We start from the raw sequence: 19,034 nt of genomic DNA, 5'->3' as shown, positions 1-19,034 counted from the left end.
GTTGTTCACTCTATGAGAAGAATATTCCTACAATGCAGTATCTTATCTAAAAAAAAAATAATGAGTGCCTTCTACATACCTGGATAGTTTAACCACAAAGAGCTTGAGAAAGATACTATAATGTATGACAGGTTTCCACTATATCTCAGTTCTAGAATAGTAGCATGTTATATGTCCTCCAATAACTTCAATATATACTTATGCAATTCTTCTCTAATAAATCCAAGCCTTGCCTAAGATATGAAGGAAGGAATAGAAGGAGGAAGTAATTATGTTATCTTCATTTGTCCTTGAGATTCTCACCTCTATTTTCTCAAATCTATTTATTAAAGCGCTAATTTAAATGATAAACGCAAACCAAAAGCTCTTAGATGTTTTGTTTCTTTCCATTAGCCATTCCTCAACATTTATTACCAGTCCACTGAAGGCATGAGTCTGGAAAAGTAGAGTTTACATTTAGAAGACTAAACCTGAGAAATCTGTATGCAGGTAATGAAGCAACAGTTAGAACTGGACATGGAACAACAGACCAGTTCCAAATAGGAAAAGAAGTACATCAAGGCTGTATACTGTCACCATGCTTATTTAACTTATATGCAGAGTACATCACGAGAAACGCTGGGCTGGAAAAAGTACAAGCTGGAATCAAGATTGCTGGGAGAAATATCAATAACCTCAGATATGCAGATGACACCACCCTTATGGCAGAAAGTGAAGAAGAACTAAAGAGGCTCTTGATGAAAGTGAAAGAGGAGAGTGAAAAAGTTGCCTTATAGCTCAACATTCAGAAAACTAAGATCATGGCATCTGGTCCCATCACTTCATGGGAAATAGATGGGGAAACAGTAGAAACAGGGGCTGACTATTTTTCCGGGCTCCAAAATCACTGCAGATGGTGACTGCAGATATGAAATTAAAAGATGCTTGCTCTTTGGAAGAAAGGTTATGACCAACCTAGACAGCATATTAAAAAGCAGAGACATTACTTTGCCAACAAAGGTCCGTCTAGTCAAGGCTATGGTTTTTCCAGTAGTCATGTATGGATGTGAGAGTTGGACTATAAAGAAAGCTGAGCACCGAAGAATCGATGCTTTTGAACTGTGGTGTTGGAGAAGACTCTTGAGAGTCCCTTGGACTGCAAGGAGATCCAACCAGTCCATCCTAAAGGAGACCAGTCCTGGGTGTTCACTGGCAGGACTAATGTTGAAGCTGAAACTCCCAATAGTTTGGCCACGTGATGCTAAGAGCTGACTTACTGGAAAAGACCCTGATGTTGGGAAAGATTGAGGGCAGGAAGAGAAGGGGACGACAGAGGATGAGATGGCTGGATGGCATCACCGACGCAATGGACATGGGTTTGGGTGAACTCCGGGAGTTGGTGATGGATAGGGAGTCCTGACATGCTGCGGTTCATGGGGTCGCAAAGAGTCAGACACAACTGAGCTGAACTGAACTATTAGAGAGAAAAAAAAACCCAAAAAGAATAATGCAGTTTTACAGACAACTCACAACAAACCTCTCAGGAGGACTACAGGAGCTCTTGGGATCAGTAGCAATGTACCCTTATATCTGGTAAGCAGAATGACCAAGAGGAAAGCAAATCCTGAGAGGGAGCATGGAAGTAGAGAAAGAATTACTATCTTTTTATACTTTTCTTCTAACCCCAAATAAGAAAACTAAACTATCTCTTTAATTTAATCTTTAATCTACCTTAGAGAGACTCCTGAATTAAAATGGTAACCCCAGTCTACCTATTTCTCAAAAAAGATGGGAAAATTATGTAAAGCACAGGAAACATTTGCAAACAAATCCCAAGAATTAAAGGAAAGGAAATACTGACAATAAAATACCATACACAAATGCTTGTTAGAGAGGAATGGAAATGGGTTTCATCTACAGCAGTGGGGGAGAGAGGAGGACAAAGTTCAAAACATTGCTTCTGAAATACTGCTCACTTCTGTTTAAACAAGACTTTAAAAACTTACGTTACAGAATTTCAACTCCATAAATTAGTCTCAAGCACAGATACTAAATGTCATTCCTTGACTAGTTCCTTAAGTAATGTCACTTTCTTTGTACTAATCCCTTCCAAGTTGGTATAAGTTGCTACAGTAAAACTAATATGGATGGGAGGGGTGGGGGGGGCCTGCTTTGTGTAGTACAGAGGACATCCACTCTCTCTATTCTAGGTATGCCTATTGTCTGACTTTCTTAAATTCAACCTAAGTAGCTATCTCAGAGATAAACAAAATTTTATTCTGTTACATTAAGTGTATGATCGATGTGTTCTCAGATCAATTTTTCACACATAACTTAAAGCAGCATTTCACAATACAGTACTATTCTAACTTAGAAATACATTACAACATACTATGAAAACTTATTAAAAAAAAAAAAAACACCACACACTCCTCCATGCTGGCATCGGGCATGGCAGATCCTGGGATTCTCTTTGCAATGTAATCTTACCACAAATGCTTCAAATGCCCCAAGAACTTAACTTGACTATGCTTTTCACACTGCTTCTAGCCATTACTTTCTGATATGTCATAAGTTATTTAACTCTTACAGTAGTTTGTGAAGACGATATCTCCATTTTACATACGGGGAAAATAAGTAACTTGTCCGAGGTCACAAAGCCAGTGGTTTAGTAGGAGGACTGGAACTCACTAGCCCTTTGCCAGAAAATAAAACAAGTATCAATCCAAGTCACTAGGCATTAAAAACATTCAAGCAATGAGAAGGAGTAACACATTTAATGACTCAAATGACTACAAAACTATTAAGCTGTTATCTGTGTTATTTGCAAGATACTCAGGATCCAGCACCATGCACCACACCTTAAAGTAAGTACCCAATAAACACCTCTGAATGAATGAATTATAAATATGTATAACAAGCCTGTCTAACTCAGTGAAATCACAGCCCTGTCTAACTCGATGAAACTATGAGCCATGCTGTGTGTAGGGTCACCCAAGACGGACGGGTCATGGTGGAGAGTTCTGACAAAATGTGGTCCACAGGAAAAGGGAATGGCAAATCACTTTAGTATCCTTGCTTTGAGAACCCCATGAACAGTATGAAAAGGCAAAAAGATAGGACACTGAAAGATGAACTCCCAAGTCAGTAGCTGCCCAGTATGCCTCTGGAAAAGAGAGGAGAAATAGCTCCAGAAGAACAAAGAGGCTGAGCCATGCGAAAACAATGCACCGTTGTGAATGTGACTGCTGATGGAAGTAAAGTCGGATGCTGTAAAGAACAATACTGGACAGGAACCTGACATGTGAAGTCCATGAACCAAGGTAAACTGGAAGTAGTCAAACAAGAGATGGCAGGAGTGAACATCGACATTTTAGGAATGAGCTAAAATGGACCAGTTCAGTTCAGTTCAGCCACTCAGTTGTGTCCAACTCTGAGACCCCATGAACCGCAGCACACCAGGACTCCCTGCCATCACCAACTCCAGGAGTTCACCCAAACCCATGTCCATTGAGTCGGTGATGCCATCCAGCCATCTCATCCTCTGTCGTCCCCTTCTCCTCCTGCCCCCAATCCCTCCCAGCATCAGAGTCTTTTCCAGTGAGTCAACTCTTCGCATGAGGTGGCCAAAGTATTTGAGTTTTAGTTTCAGCATCAGTCCTTCCAATGAACACGCAGGACTGATCTCCTTTAGGATGGACTGGTTGGATCTCCTTGCAGTCCAAGGGACTCTCAAGAGTCTTCTCCAGCACCACAGTTTAAAAGCACCAATTCTGTGGCGCTCAGCTTTCTTCACAGTCCAACTCTCACATCCATACATGACTACTGGAAAAACCATAGCCTTGACTAGACGGACCTTTGTTGACAAAGTAACGTCTCTGCTTTTTAACATGCTGCCTAGGTTGGTCATAACTTTCCTTCCAAGGAGTAAGCGTCTTTGAATTTCATGGCTGCAGTCACATCTGCAGTGATTTTGGAGCCCAAAAAAATAAAGTCTGACACTGTTTCCACTGTTTCCCCATCTATTTCCCATGAAGTGATGGGACCAGATGCCATGATCTTCATTTTCTGAATGTTGAGCTTTAAGGCAACTTTTTCACTCTCCTCTTTCACTTTCATCAAAAGGCTTTTCAGTTCCTCCTCACTTTCTGCCTTAAGGGTGGTGTCATCTGCATATCTGAGGTGACTGGTATTTCTCCCAGCAATCTTGATTCCAGCTTGCACTTCTTCCAGCCCAGCATTTCTCATGATAAACTCTGCATATAAGTTAAATAAGCAGGGTGACAATATACAGCCTTGACGTACTCCTTTTCCTATTTGGAAACAGTCTGTTGTTCCATGTCCAGTTCTAACTCTTGCTCCTGACCTGCATATAGGTTTCTCAAGAGGCAGGTCAGGTAGTCTGGTATTCCCATCTCTCTCAGAATTTTTCACAGTTTATTGTGATCCACACAGTCAAAGGCTTTGGCATAGTCAATAAAGCAGAAATAGATGTTGTTCTGGAACTCTCTTGCTTTTTTGATGATCCAGTGGATGTTGGCAATTTGATCTCTGGTTCCTCTGCCTTTTCTAAAACCAGCTTGAACATCTGGAAGTTCATGGCTCACGTATTGCTGAAGCCTGGCTTGGAGAATTTTGAGCATTACTTTACTAACGTTGAGATGAGTGCAACTGTGCGGTAGTTTGAGCATTCTTTGGCATTGCCTTTCTTTGGGATTGGAATGAAAACAGACCTTTTCCCATCCTGTGGCAACTGCTGAGTTTTCCAAATTTGCTGGCATATTGAGTGCAGCACTTTCACAGCATCATGTTTCAGGATTTGAAACAGCTCAACTGGAATTCCATCACCTCCACTAGCTTTGTTCGACAGAATGTGGTCCACTGGAGAAGGCAATGGCAAACCACTTCAGTATTCTTGCCTTGAGAACCCCATGAACAGTATGAAAAGGCAAAATGATAGGATATTGAAAGGGGAATTCCCCAGGACAGTAAGTGCCCAATATGCTACTGGAGATCAGTGGAGGAATAACTCCTGGAAGAATGAAGGGATGGAGCCAAAGCAAAAACACCACCCAGTTGTTGATGGGACTGGTGATAGAAGCGAGGTCTGATGCTGTAAAGAGCAATATTGCATAGGAACCTGGAAAGTTAGGTCCATGAATCAAAGTAAATTGGAAGTGGTCAAACAGGAGATGGCAAGAGTGAATATCGACATTCTAGGAATCAGGGAACTAAAATGGACTGCAATGGGTGAATTTAACTCAGAAGACCATTATATCTACTACTGTGGGCAGGAATCCTTTAGAAGGAATGGAGTAGCCATCGTGGTCAACAAAAGAGTCCGAAATGCAGTACTTGGATACAATCTCAAAAATGACAGAATGATCTCTGTTCGTTTCCAAGACAAATCATTCAATATCACAGTAATCCAAGTCTACACCCCAACCACTAATGCCAAAAAAGCTGAAGTTCAACAGTTCTATAAAGACCTAAATCCTTCTAGAACTAACAGCCAAAAAAAGATGTCCTTTTCATCATAGGGGACTGGAATACAAAAGTAGGAAGTCAAGAGATACCTGGAGTAATAGGCAAGTTTGGCCTGGGAGTACAAAATGAAGCAGGGAAAAGGCTAACAGAGTTTTGCCAGACAATGCACTGGTCAAAGCAAACAGCCTCTTCCAACAACACAAGAGACGACTCTACACATAGACAACACCAGATGGTTAATACAGAAATTAAACTGATTATATTCTTTGTAGCTGAAGATGGAGAGGCTCAATACAGTCAGCAAAAACAAGACCAGGAGCTGACAGTGGTTCAGACCATGAACTCCTTATTGCAAAATTCAGACTTAAATTGAAGAAAGTAGGGAAAACCCCTAGACCATTCAGGTATGACCTAAATCATAGATTCAAGGGATTAGATCTGATAGATAAGAGTGCCTGAAGAACTATGGATGGAGGTTCATAACAGTGTACAGAAGGTGGTGATCAAAACCATCCCCAAGAAGAAACACAAAAAGGCAAAATGGTTGTCTAAGGCCTTAAAAATAGCTGAGAAAAGAAGAGAAGTGAAAGGCAAATGAGAAAAGGAAAGATATACCCATCTGAATGCAGAATTCCAAAGAATAGCCAAAAGAGATAAGAAAGCCTTAAGTGATCAATGCAAAGAAATTGAGGAAAGCAACAGAATAGGAAAGACTAGAGAACTCTTCAAGAAAATCAGAGATACCAAGGGAACATTTCTGCAAAGATGGGCTCGATAAAGGACAGAAATAGTATGGACCTAATAGAAGCATAAGCTATTAAGAGGTGGCAAGAATACACAGAAGAACTACACAAAACAGATCTTCATGACCCAGATAACCACGATGGTGTGACCACTCACCTAGAGCCAGACATCCTGGAATGTGAAGACAAGTGGGCCTTAGGAAGCATCCCTACAAACAAAGCTAGTGGAGGTGATGGAATTCCAGTTGAGCTATTTCAAATCCTGACAGATGATGCTGTGAAAGTGCCACATTCAATATGCCAACAAATTTGGAAAATTCAGCAGTGTCCACAGGACTGGAAAGGTCAGTTTTCATTCCAATCCCTAAGAAAGGCAATGCCAAAGAATGCTCAAACTACTACACAACTGCACTCAACTCACATGCTAGCAAGGTAATGCTCAAAATTCTTCAAGCTAGGTTTCAACAGTACATGAACCAAGAACTTCCAGATGTTCAAGGTGATTTTAGAAAAGGCAGAGGAACCAGAGATCAAATTGCCAACATCCACTGGATCATACAAAAAGAAAGAGAATTCCAGAAAAACATGTACTTCTGCTTTATTGACTATGCCAAAGCCACTGACTTTGCGGATCTCAATAAACTGTGGGAAATTCTGAAAAGGACAGGAATACCAGAACATGTTACCTGACTCCTGAGAAATCTCAATGCAGATCAAGAAGCAACAGTTAGAACCAGATATGGAACAACAGACTGGTTCCAAATTAGAAAAGGAGTACGTCAAGGCTGAATCTTGTCACCTTATTTAACTTATATGCAGAGTACATCATGAGAAATGCCAGGTGAGATTAATTACAAGCTGGAATCAAGATTGCAGGGAGAAATATCAATAATCTCAGATATGCAGATAATACCACCCTTATGGCAGAAAATGGAGAACTAAAGAGCCTCTTGATGAAAGTGAAAGAGGAGAGTGAAAAAGCTGACTTAAAACTCAATATTCAAAAGACTAAGATCACAACATCAGGTCCTATCACTTCACGGTAAATAGATGGGGAAACAATGGAAACAGTGAAAGACTTTATTTTCTTTGGCTCCAAAATCACTTCAGATGGTGACTGCAGCCATAGAATTAAAGGACGCTTGCTCCTTCAAAGAAAAGCTATGACCAACCTAGACAGTGTATTAAAAAGCAGAGTCATTAACTTTACTGACAAGGATCCGTCTAGTCCAAACTATGATTTTTCCAGTAGTCATGTATGGATGTGAGATTTGGACCATAAAGAAAGCTGAGCACCGAAGAACTGATGCTTTTGAACTGTGGTGTTGGAGAAGACTCTTGAGAGTCCCTTGGATTGCAAGGAGATCAAACCAGCCAATCCTAAAGGAAATCAGTCCTGAATATTAATTGGAAGGACAAATGGTGAAACTAACGCTCCAATAGTTAGGCTACCAGATGCAAAGAACCAACTCACTGGAAATACCCTGATCCTTGGAAAGATTGAAGGCAGGAGGAAAAGGGGACAGTAGAGGATGAGATGGTTGGACCGTATCATTGGCTCACTGGACATGAGTTTGAGCAACTCAGGGAGTTGGTGATGGACATGGAAACCTGGCGTGCTGCAGTCCATGGGGTCGCAAAGAGTTGGACAAGACTGAGCAACTGAACTGAAAAACATCCTTAGGTAATATTTAGTCAGCTCATTTGTCAGGCATGATCTTAAATTAAATACATACACGTTATGTTCCACAGAGAAAAAAGTAACACTGGTGAAATGAATAGGAAGACAGAGGTTCTCAGCAGATAAACAATAACTATGTTTTTTAAACAAAGAAAGAAACAAATGGAAATTCTAGAACTGAAAAACACAATGTCTGAAATAAGATCTTAAAAACAGGATGGAAATGTAAAGGAATGAGTCAGTAAATGTGAAGATACAGTAACAGAAATGATCTGATATGAAGATCAGAGAAGTAAGAGACTGAAAGAAAATGAAGAGTCTCAGGCTCCTATGGACAATATCCAAAGTTCGACTCATGCCCAGAAAAAGGAAAAAGATTGGTATAGAAAAATATATTTGAAGAAATAATGCTCAAAAAACCTCTCTAACTTGGTGAAAGGCAAATTTAAAAATTCACAAAGTTCAGGGTGCATCAAATAGGATTAACTCAAAAGAAAGATCAAAGAAGCAAAAATGGAAAAGACATTTCAGTTAAGCAAAACAAAGAGAATTTATCACCAAAAGGGCTACTTAAAAGAAATGCTTCAGGCTGAAGAGATATGACACAAGAAACAAAATTGAAATTTCATTAAGAAAGAACAACAACAAGAAAATAGCAAATATTTAGGAATATATGAGATTATTTTTTCTCCTCTTAAGTCCTTTAAAAAATATATAATTATTTAAAGCAAAGGCTATGTTTCACCCCAGACCTAACAGACACATAGATATCAACAAACCTGGAGCACAGAATTAGAGGTAGAGAGAATGATTACTTTATATCAGGAAATGAACTAAATACTCTGGCACACTTCTGCACATTTAAACACCAAGCCACAGTACATTAAAAAAATTAAAACACCACCAAGATTCAATATTACCACACTGCTTAAAAGGCTTTAAAATCATTCACTAAACAGAGCTAACAAAGTTATGAAAGACAGAGATGGAGTTAGGTGCTATTACCACCAGACTCAGGTAAACATTACCGAAAATAGGTGAGGACACTGTGTGTGCTCACTGTGTGTGTCCAACTCTCTGTGGCCCCATGAACTGTAGTCTGCCAGATTCCTCTGCCCATGGAATCTTCCAGGCAAGATACTGGAGTGCGGTGCCATTTCCTACTCCAGGGACTCTTTCTGACCCAGGGATCCAACTGGTGTCTCTTGTGTCTCCTATGCTGGCAGGCAGATTCTTTACAACTAGTGCCACTACTGACAGTCACCTACGAGAGGTGACAATCAGCATATGGGACGATCGGTATTCAGAGCCAGGTATGACTGACTCTAAAACCTACAGAAACAGAAAACTGATTTTTAACCTTACTGTTAAGATAACAGTTAAAAAAAAAAAAAAAACTCCCTTAAAACTACATCTGAGAGGTTTCCCTGGTGGCTCAGTGGTTTAAAAAAAAAAAGAAGAATCTGTCAATGCAGCAGACACAGGTTGGATTGCTGATCTGGGAAGATTCCAGGTGCCACGGAGAAAATAAGCCTGTGCACTACAACTACAAAGCCCATGAACCTCAAGTACTCAAGCCTAAGCGCCTAGAGCCTGTGCTCCACAAGAGAAGCCACCACAACGGAAAGCCCACACAACGCAACTAAAGAGTAACCCCAACTCGCTGCAACTAAAACCCCTACACAGCAACAAAGCCCCAGCACAGCCAAAAATTAATCATTTTTTTAAATACATCTGAGAACTCTAGGGTACAGAAAGAAATAAGGAGAAAGATTAGTCTTATCACTAAGAGATGTGAGAATCTCAAGAGGGTTTATATTAAAACTTGAGAACAAATTTCTCTAATTTTCACTAAAATTGTTGGTACAATTATCTTTTGTAGAAACAAGTAAGTATAATCTTTAAAAGTACATGTCGGTATGTTACAATTTCACCTGGATGTGTTAGAAGCTAAGTCTGTGGGCAAAGTGTCCATACCAGCGATGGTAAGATAGCCCAGAATGAGGTATTAGAACTCAAGCAGAATGGCAAGATGCTCTGCATGAGGTATGAGAGAAGCCTGGAATGAGGAATGCATCCTGGTACAAGGTGTCAGAGCCCTAGCAGAGTGAAAATGTTATGCAAGACAGGGAAGGGAGCAGCAATGGCAGCGGGAAACTGGCTACATAGCTGGGATTGATCCTATAAGTAAATAACTAAGGGTGATGGGAGGTAAGTAATTCCTTTTAAGAAAAGGGAGTTATAAACTCAGAGGAGAAAACTGGGGGAAAAAAAACCACTGTTTATTGGAAAAACTGGCACCAACTCAATATAGAGATGGAAATATAAATATAGTAACAAAATCTTGGTTTCTGAATACCTTTCTCCACTAAAAGAAGCCACACCTTGGAGAAATGGTTGATTCCAGGGCTGTGGCAAGGAAAGTTTAAGCTGAGCCTGGAACATTTTCTTTTCAAAAAGTAAGGAGTGCTCAAAGCAAGTCAGAAGAACACAGAAACTAGCTTGAAGTGGCTTTCATCACTAGCCAAACCTGGGGCAATTTGAGAATCAACAAACAGCAAGTTTGATAAGGATAGAGCTTAACATAGTCTCAAAATACTTTCCCACAAAGTACTTATTAATTACTAAAAGGGAGGGAAACTCTTCAGTAAAGAGGCTTGGAGACTTCACCTTACTTAGGACTTCCTTGGTGGCTCAGACGGTTAAGCGTCTGTCTACAAGGCGGGAGACCTGGGTTCAATCCCTGGGTCGGGAAGATCTTCTGGAGAAGGAAATGGCAACCCACTCCAGTATTCTTGCCTGGAAAATCGCATGGATGGAGAAGCTTGGTAGGCTACAGTCCATGGGGTCGCAAAGAGTCGGACACGACTGAGCTAACTCACCTTACTTAAGTGATCAAAATGCACATCGTCAGTAAGGGGACAAATATAACTATGCCATTGGACAGGATGTAACATGAACACAGTATCATCACTGTGGTACTCCTATCAAAAATGCACAATCTGAAGGAGACACCAGGCAAATCCAAATCACTGGACATTTTACAACAAAACTAACCTGTAATCTTTTTAAGTGTCAGGGCCATGAAAATCAATGAAAGACTGAGAAATTGTTCCAGGCTGAAGCAATGTAAAAAGACACTATAATTAAATAAATGCAACAGAGAATTCTGAACCGGATCACTTTGTTACAGAGGAAATCACTATGAAAACTGGCAAAACCTGGATGATGTTTGAGTAGATGGTAGTAATATACCAATATTAATTTCCTAAGCTTAATATTGTTCCTGTAATAGAATGTCCCTGTCCTTGATTGGGGCAATGAGACTGCAATCTACAACTTACTCAGTTTTTTGCACTAACTTGGAACTTTTGTTAAAGTTTGAGACTTAAAAAAAAAAATTCAGACTTATATTGAAGAAAGTAGGGAAAACCGCTAGACCATTCAGGTATGACCTAAATCAATTCCATTACAAGTATACAAAGGAAGTGACAAATAGATTCAAGGGATTAGATCTGATAAACAGAAGAACTATGACGGGTGGAGGTTCATGACATTGTACAGGAAGCAGTGACCAAGACTATCCCAACAAGAAAAACGCAAAAAGGCAAAATGGTTGTCTGAGGAAGCCTTACGAATAGCTGTGAAAAGAACAGAAGCTAAAGGCAAAGGAGAAAAGAAAACATATACCTATTTGAATGCAGAGTTCAAAGAATAGCAAGGAGAGATAAGAAAGCCTTCCTCAGTGATCAATGCAAAGAAAGAGAGGAAAACAATCCAATGGGAATGACTAGAGATCTCTTCAAGAAAATTAGAGATACCAAGGGAATATTTCATGCAAAGATGGGCACAATGGAGGACAGAAATGATATGGAGCTAACAGAACCAGAAGATATTAGAAGAGGTGGCAAGAATACACAGAACTATACAAAAAAGATCTTCATGACCCAGATAACCACAATGGTGTGATCACTCACCTAGAACCAGACATCCTGGAGTGCAAAGTCAAGTGAGCCTAGGAACAAAGCTAGTGGAGGCGATGGAATTTCAGTTGAGCTATTTCAAATCCTAAAAGATGATGTGGTGAAAGTGCTGCACTCAATATGCCAGCAGATTTGGAAAACTCAGCAGTGGCCACAGGACTGAAAAAGGACAGTTTTCACTCCAATCCCAAAGAAAGGCAATGCCAAAGAATGCTCAAACTACCGCACAATTTCACTCATCTCACACTCTAGCAAGGTAATGCTCAAAATTCTCCAAGCCAGGCTTCAACAGTACATGAACCCGTGAACTTCCAGATGTTCAAGTTGTATTTAGAAAAGGCAGAGGAACCAGAGATCAAATTGCCAACATCTGATGGATCATCAAAAAAGCAAGAGAGTTCCAGAAAAACATCTCTTCTGCTTTACTGACTATGCCAAAGCCTTTGACTGTATGGATCGCAACAAACTGCGGAAAATTCTTGAAGAGATGGGAATACCAGACCACCTGACCTGCCTCCTGAGAAATCTGTATGCAGGTCAGGAAGCAACAGTTAGAACTGGACATAGAACAACAGACTGGTTCCAAATCGGGAAAGGAGTACATCTAGGCTGTATACTGTCACCCTGCTTATTTAACTTCTATGCAGAGTACATCATGAGAAATGCTGGGCTGGATGAAGCACAGGCTGGAATCAGGATTGCAGGGAGAAATATCAATAACCTCAGATATGCAGGTGACACCACCCTTATGGCACAAAGTGAAAAAGAACTAGATAGCCTCTTGATGAAAGTGAAAGAGAAGAGCGAAAAAGTTGGCTTAAAGCTCAACATTCAGAAAACTAAGATCATGGCATCTGGTCCCATAACTTCATGGCAAACAGATGGGGAAACAATGGAAAAGTGACAGACTGTATATTGGGGGGTGCTCCAAAATCACTGCAAATGGGGACTGCAGCCATGAAATTAAAAGACGCTTGCTCCTCGGAAGAAAAGTTATCACCAACCTAGACAATATATGAAAAAACAGAAACGTTACTTTGTCAACAAAGGTCAGTCTAGTCAAAGCTATGGTTTTTCCAGAAGTCATGTATGGATGTGAGACCATAAAGAAAGCTGAGTACCAAAGAACTGGTGGTGTTGGAGAAAACTCTTAAGAGTCCCTTAGACTGCAAGAAGATCCAACCAGTCCATCCTAAAGGAGATCAGTCCTGGGTGTTCATTGGAAGGACTGATGTTGAAGCTGAAACTCAAATACTTTGGCCACCTGATGTGAAGAGCTGACTCATCTGAAAATACCCTGATGCTGGGAAAGACTGAAGGTAAGAGAAGGGGATAGCAGAGGATGAGATGGTTGGATGGCATCACCGACTCAGCGGACATGAGTTTGAGCAAGCTCCGGGAGTTGGTGATGGACAGGGAAGCCTGGCATGCTGCAGTCCATGGGATCACAGAATCAGACTCAACTGAGCAACTGAACAGAAGTCTCTTCTATAATGTGACTGGATGATTTCTTAATCTTTGATCTCAGTATTTCTAGATCTAGTTAAGCAATTTCAGGAGCATCAGTTGGAAAATAAGCTTACTATCCTGCTTGTTCAAAAGGCTAATGAGCTCCATGTTGTTAAATGCAAAGAAAAATCTTTTTTCTCTTTTTTTTGGCCTTGCCATGCAGCTTGTGGGATTTTAGTCTCCTAATCAGGGATTGAACCTGGGCCCTGGGCAGTGACAGTCAGGAGTCCTAACCACTGGACTGCCAAAGAATTTCCCAAAGAAAAGTCTGTTAGTTCTCACTTTACTCAACTCTGATCATCACTTAACCCTACTGACTACTCTCCCCTTCAAATACTCTCTTCCTTTGGTTTCTGTAATACCCTCAACTCCTATTTCTCTGTCCTTCACAGATTCTTTGGGAGCTCACATTCCTGTAACAACTTTTTTTTTTAAACGTTAGAGGCTACTGTGATTCCATTTTAGCAGCTCTTTTTTCCAAGTTATAGACCTTTCCCTAAACAATTTCATCTATAGTTTCAACTACCTATATGCTGCTGCTGCTAAGTCGCATCAGTCGTGTCCGACTCTGCGCAACCCCATAAACGGCAGCCCACCAGCCCATACCTCTCCTTGGAACTTTAGAATCAAGTATCTAATTGCCTACAGAAATATCCCTGTGAAAGCTCCAAAGCTCAAAGTCACTAGTCAGAATCAGAAGAACCCTGGTCTTTTTTTTTGGTACCACCATCAACTCATCCATTTAACTCAAGAGTCATCTTTCAAATTTCTCTCTCCTTCACCTTCAATCCAGTGAGCATGGCCTGATGATCACACGTTTGTCCACCTCCACATTTCTCATCCTAATTCAAGCTATCCTCATCTACTCTGGACTGCTACTGCAAAAGTCTTTACTGATGTCTCCATATCCATTCTTGCCGTCTCCCCTTTCTTTCAATACACATCACCACAATCCTAGTTCTGCCTTCTGGGACTCCCAAAAAACAAGACTAACCTGACTTCTAAATGACAACATTTCAAAGAATAAGAAGGTTATACCACTCCACTCTTAGCCAAGCATTCTTAGTTTTCTCTATATTCTGACAAACTACCTTCAAGATCACGTTCTGTCATACTGTCCTTTAAACTGAATAGATCTTAATGCATAGATATAAGTAACCTAGCAGTTTATACAAAAAAATGAAACTTGCATAGCCTCAAATTTCAAACCACAATTATTATTTTTAATGTTTTCATGTGTTTAGCTGCTGCTGCTGCTAAGTCGCTTCAGTCGTGTCCGACTCTGTGCGACCCCACAGACGGCAGCCCACCAGGCTCCCATGTTCCTGGGATTCTCCAGGCAAGAAACCATGTTAATATTTGTTAAGTACCTACTATACATCAGACACTGTTCAGTGTTCAGGGACAAAACAGTGACCCAAACTGACAAATCTCATTCTTATAGAACTTGCTTTAAAGAGAAAAAAACAATAAACTTAAGTTAGTAAATTATACAGCATCTTGGAAAATGTTAAGTGCTATGGAGAAAAACCTGGCTTAAAAAGGGCTAAGAAATGTAGGAGGATGGCCTGACGCTTTAAGAGTAGTCAAAGAAAATCTCAGTAGTAGAGTAGAGAAGTGTAGCTAGAGAAACTGAAGTCAGAGAGGAAGACACTCAAAAAGTCTCAGATCCTGGCAGACCACAGTAAGAGCTATGTATTTAACTATGACTGAGAAGGGAAGCCATTTGAGAAGAGAAGTGACAGGATCTGATGTATTTTATCAGGATCACTCTGGCTGCTGAGTGTTAAAGACTCTAGGGAACAAAGGTCATAGTGAAACATCTCAGAATGTTATTCTGTGAGAGATGACAGTGTTGTTTTTACATTTTATATTGAACTTTTATGTGCACTAGGAATTACAAAGCCACAACTTAAAAATAAAAAGGAAAGTGAGGACCATAACAATGAAAAGACAAGCATTGGGAACAGCAATAAAATGATACAGGATATTTTAACTCCAGGCTCTACTCAGTGCTACTAAAAGTTTATCACCATCAGATGCAAGATTCAATGTAAAGCTATTAACTTATTCTTTGAGACAGGGGATATAATTAAGATTATTTCACTGGGGAAGGTAAGTCAAGATTCAATTCACATCACTAAAAGACAATGGTAAATGATGGCAGAGCTTACTAAAAGGAACTTACAATGAAAATTATTCTAGGGCTGACTCTTCATTATTTTTGTACCTGCCATTCTCCTTAGTTAGGTTTTACAGCTATGTCTCACTGATGAAACTTAAAAAAAAAAAGTATTAGGTAGATGAGTAATATAATTCTACACTTTCTAATTACTAAAAGATGCTACTGGTAACAGCACTGATTCATCCTATCTCTGATTAACAGCATAACCTTTCAAGAAAATTGCCTGAAGTACTGGTTAGGGCCCAAAGGATTGTAGGGAAGCTGAATGACCCCTGAACAGTTTCGATGTTAACCCATGAAACCCGCTGTGGTTGGTTTAGTTGCCAAGTCGTGCCCGACTCTTGCGATCCCATGGACTGTAGCCTGTCAGGCTCCTCTGTCCATGGGATTCTCCAGGCAAGAATACTGGAGTGGGTTGCCATTTCCTTCTCCAGGGAATCTTCCTGACCCAGGAATCGAACCCAGGTCTCCTGCACTGCAGGCAGATGATTTACCAACGGAGCTATGAGGGAAGCCCTTTCGGTGTTGAAGGATGACCAAATAGGAGACAGAGCTCTCAAAAACAAAAAAGAGCTTAAGTATAAAAAAGCCTGAAACAGAGGGAATTTCAAACATTTGTTTAGTTAGCAAATAGAACTATATAAGCAATGAAACCCGTTACTACCACCTAAAAGCATACAAAAATACACCCCTTAAAAACTTTCCATGACTTAAGTTTCAAGTAACATATTTAGGAACAATTTTCCATTTTCTTCCAGTTTTCTTCCCCCTCAACATAGTGAAAATGTCTTTATAGCATAAGTACACTTGAGTAAGCAGAGATCCAAATCCTACCCTGCCAAAATCTTAAGAGGTACTCAAATTCTCAAGCATAAAGGTCACCAGCTCAACGAAAAATGTACTGATTATTAAAATACTTGCAAGCACCGAACAAGAAAAAACTATAGCGGAAAAAAAATGCAGTTACAATAAGAATTGCTAATCTTTAAAAAATTCTTCATATTGCATAAACAAAATACAAAGTAAACTCAGATTACCTTTCATAATAGTAAAACAAAAGAAATAAAAAAGACAATTTCATTTCTTCTGCCAGTTCGTTAAAACAACAAAAACAAAAGTCCCACAAACTTTATTGCAGCTCTTAGCAAACAGCAAAAAAGTCAAATGATTAGGCCAACTGCCAAAGAAACAGGGAAGAGAAAGCAATAACGTGGAAAAAGACTTGATTACATATCAAAATTTTAATACCAATAAAACACAAAACCCACATTTAAGAATGTACTTCAACATCCTGCTGAGGTAAGTAGTCATATGCACGAATCAACTTCTGTTTTATAATGAAAAAACGCATCTACTAAACATGCTTTTTCCAATATTCAGTGAATTTCCCAAATTGGGAAAACTGAAGAACGGCATCTACTAGCCAAAGCACTATATTAAAAACTTTTTGGTCAGTTCTGCCTGAATATCTTAGTTCACTAGCAGTGACAAAAACATTAAAATGTAAACCAAAATGACTGAAAAACGCTCAACTCGTAGACACTGTGTATATAACAGGGTACAGAAATACTTTGAGAATATTTTTAAATTCCATATTCGTATCTGAATGTTTTATTCAACTACTCTTAAATCAGGCGCTTACTTTCAGAACAATTTTTCAAAATGGGGGGACAGAGCAAGACGGCCAGACCTCTCTAAAAAATGTTTTTAATGGTTCAAAATTCCTAGTAGCTAAGGAGGAGCGACTGATGGAGCCAAGTTGAGACCTCCCGGCCCTCTCATCAGACGGGGAAACTGGTTTAAAAATCGAAGGTGGGAGAAGAGTTTGGAATTCAGAGCATGGGGTAACGCGGATGCTCTGAAACGCCGGCTCTTCCCTAGTCGCGCACTCCGAGAGGTCACCGCGCAGTAAAGTTTGGTTTCACAAACGGGCTTGGACGCTATTGACAAAAGCAAAGTCTCCCAAGTCGAGAGAGAGCCGGAGTCGGGGAGCTCCCGGAAGCCCAGCAGGACACAGTGCCCCGCAGGGACGGGGTTGGACGTGTGGCGACCCTGCCGCCGAGAACCCTAGGCTCAACCCACTCCCCCAGGACCCCGGGCGGGGACGGGAGCCGCCGGCGGAGGCGGCGGGTAGGCCACAAGGAGGAAATGGGACGGGGTACCGACAGCGAGGCGGCGGCGGCCGACACGGGGCCGCCCTCGCGGGGGTGGCGAGAGGAACGCGGGGCCTCCCCGCCTCAGCCTCCCCCGCCTCGAGAGGCGGCTCCAACTTTCCTCCGAGCGCAGAACGCCGCCTGGGCCGCGCGGGATTCCGAAACTTTGTCCGCCCTCCCATCGCCCCGGGCCCCCTCTCCCCCACTCCGCCGGCCCGTCCACCCCACCCCGCAGCGACAGCTGTCTGCGCCCGTCCACCCCCGGGGTCGGCCCGTGTTTACCTCAGGCCGAGGTCGAGGCGCAGGCTCCGGCGGCGGCGGCAGCCCCACTGCAGGTCCCCAGGTTCCCGTCACGCCGCCGCCAAGTTCCCCAACATGGACTCCGTCCGCTTTGAGGTATTCCGGGGGCCGCTGAGGCCGGCTCTGCTGGCTGGCGCGGGAGGTGGCGGCGGTGGAGCAGGGAGCGGACCCGGGCTGCGCTGCTCCGCGCGGCTTGCGCCACCGCTGCTCCCCCTCCCCCCGCCCCGTCTGGCCTCCTCCCGCTCCGCTCCGCGCGTCCCCTTCCCCCTCCCCCTCTTCTCCCCTCGGCTAAGCCGCGCCGCCACAGGTCGGCGCGCTACGGTGACGCCGGCGGCGGCGGCGGCGGCGGCGGACCCTTCGCTGTTTCCCTACCCGCTCGCACTGGCCCTGCGTGCACGACTGCAGCGCTCAACCAGACCTCAGGGGGGCGCTGGCAATCCACCGTTTGCGACGGAAGAACGTGACGGGCGGAGTCAAGTCACGCGGCCTGCGAGCAGGAGGGAGGGCCCCAGCTCGTGGCGCGGGCTTCTGGGAAACGTCCTTAACGCCCGGCTCTCCTCCCACGCCGCGGGTTCTGCGCCTGCGCGGCGCGCTGGAGTCAGCCTTGCGTTGCCGGCTGTACACCCCAAGCTGCAGAAGACAGTTAAGAAGGCTCTCGGGGAACAGGACATGAGGGGCTTTGTGCGGCCTTTACTATCCTATCTGCTATTGAAAACAGTGTTTTGTTGTTTGGCGGTGGATTAAGTTTTCTTCCTGCAGCGTTACCCGCCTGAACTACATCCTGCAGGGAGGCTAAAGTGGCCCCAACTTATATGCTCACCTCTTTCTTCCTGCCCAGTGGGCATTTTTAAAACGCTTTGAAGAGGTATCCTACATGACTCATCAAGCCTAGGCATGTCCCCGTATCTAAATTCCCACAACAAAAAATTAAATGTGATCCTGATCCACTTGGTGGTTCAGTTCAGTAGCTTAGATTTGTCCGACTCTTTGTGACCCCATAGACTGCAGCATACC

General features: G+C 42.1%; 1 protein-coding gene across 5 annotated transcripts in view; it reads right to left on the bottom strand.

Moving 5' to 3' along the window:
• Positions 1-18,492, bottom strand: part of SCAF11 (SR-related CTD associated factor 11) — a 90,610-nt gene extending 72,118 nt beyond the window's left edge. For 3 of the 5 annotated variants that reach the window (XM_069584505.1, XM_069584507.1, XM_069584506.1), the window contains exon 1: positions 18,003-18,447. The gene's annotated coding sequence lies outside the window, so the exon portion shown is untranslated. Of the gene's footprint in view, positions 1-18,002 lie in introns of all 5 variants that reach the window. The other 2 variants (XM_069584503.1, XM_069584504.1) reach the window with 1 other exon arrangement.
• Positions 18,493-19,034: the final 542 nt, after the last annotated feature.

The sequence above is a fragment of the Ovis canadensis genome, chromosome 3, assembly GCF_042477335.2.
Source record: "Ovis canadensis isolate MfBH-ARS-UI-01 breed Bighorn chromosome 3, ARS-UI_OviCan_v2, whole genome shotgun sequence".
Taxonomy (NCBI): Eukaryota; Metazoa; Chordata; class Mammalia; order Artiodactyla; family Bovidae; genus Ovis; species Ovis canadensis.
Note: the sequence above shows the minus strand (reverse complement) of the source record. Positions and strands in the feature narration are given on the sequence as shown.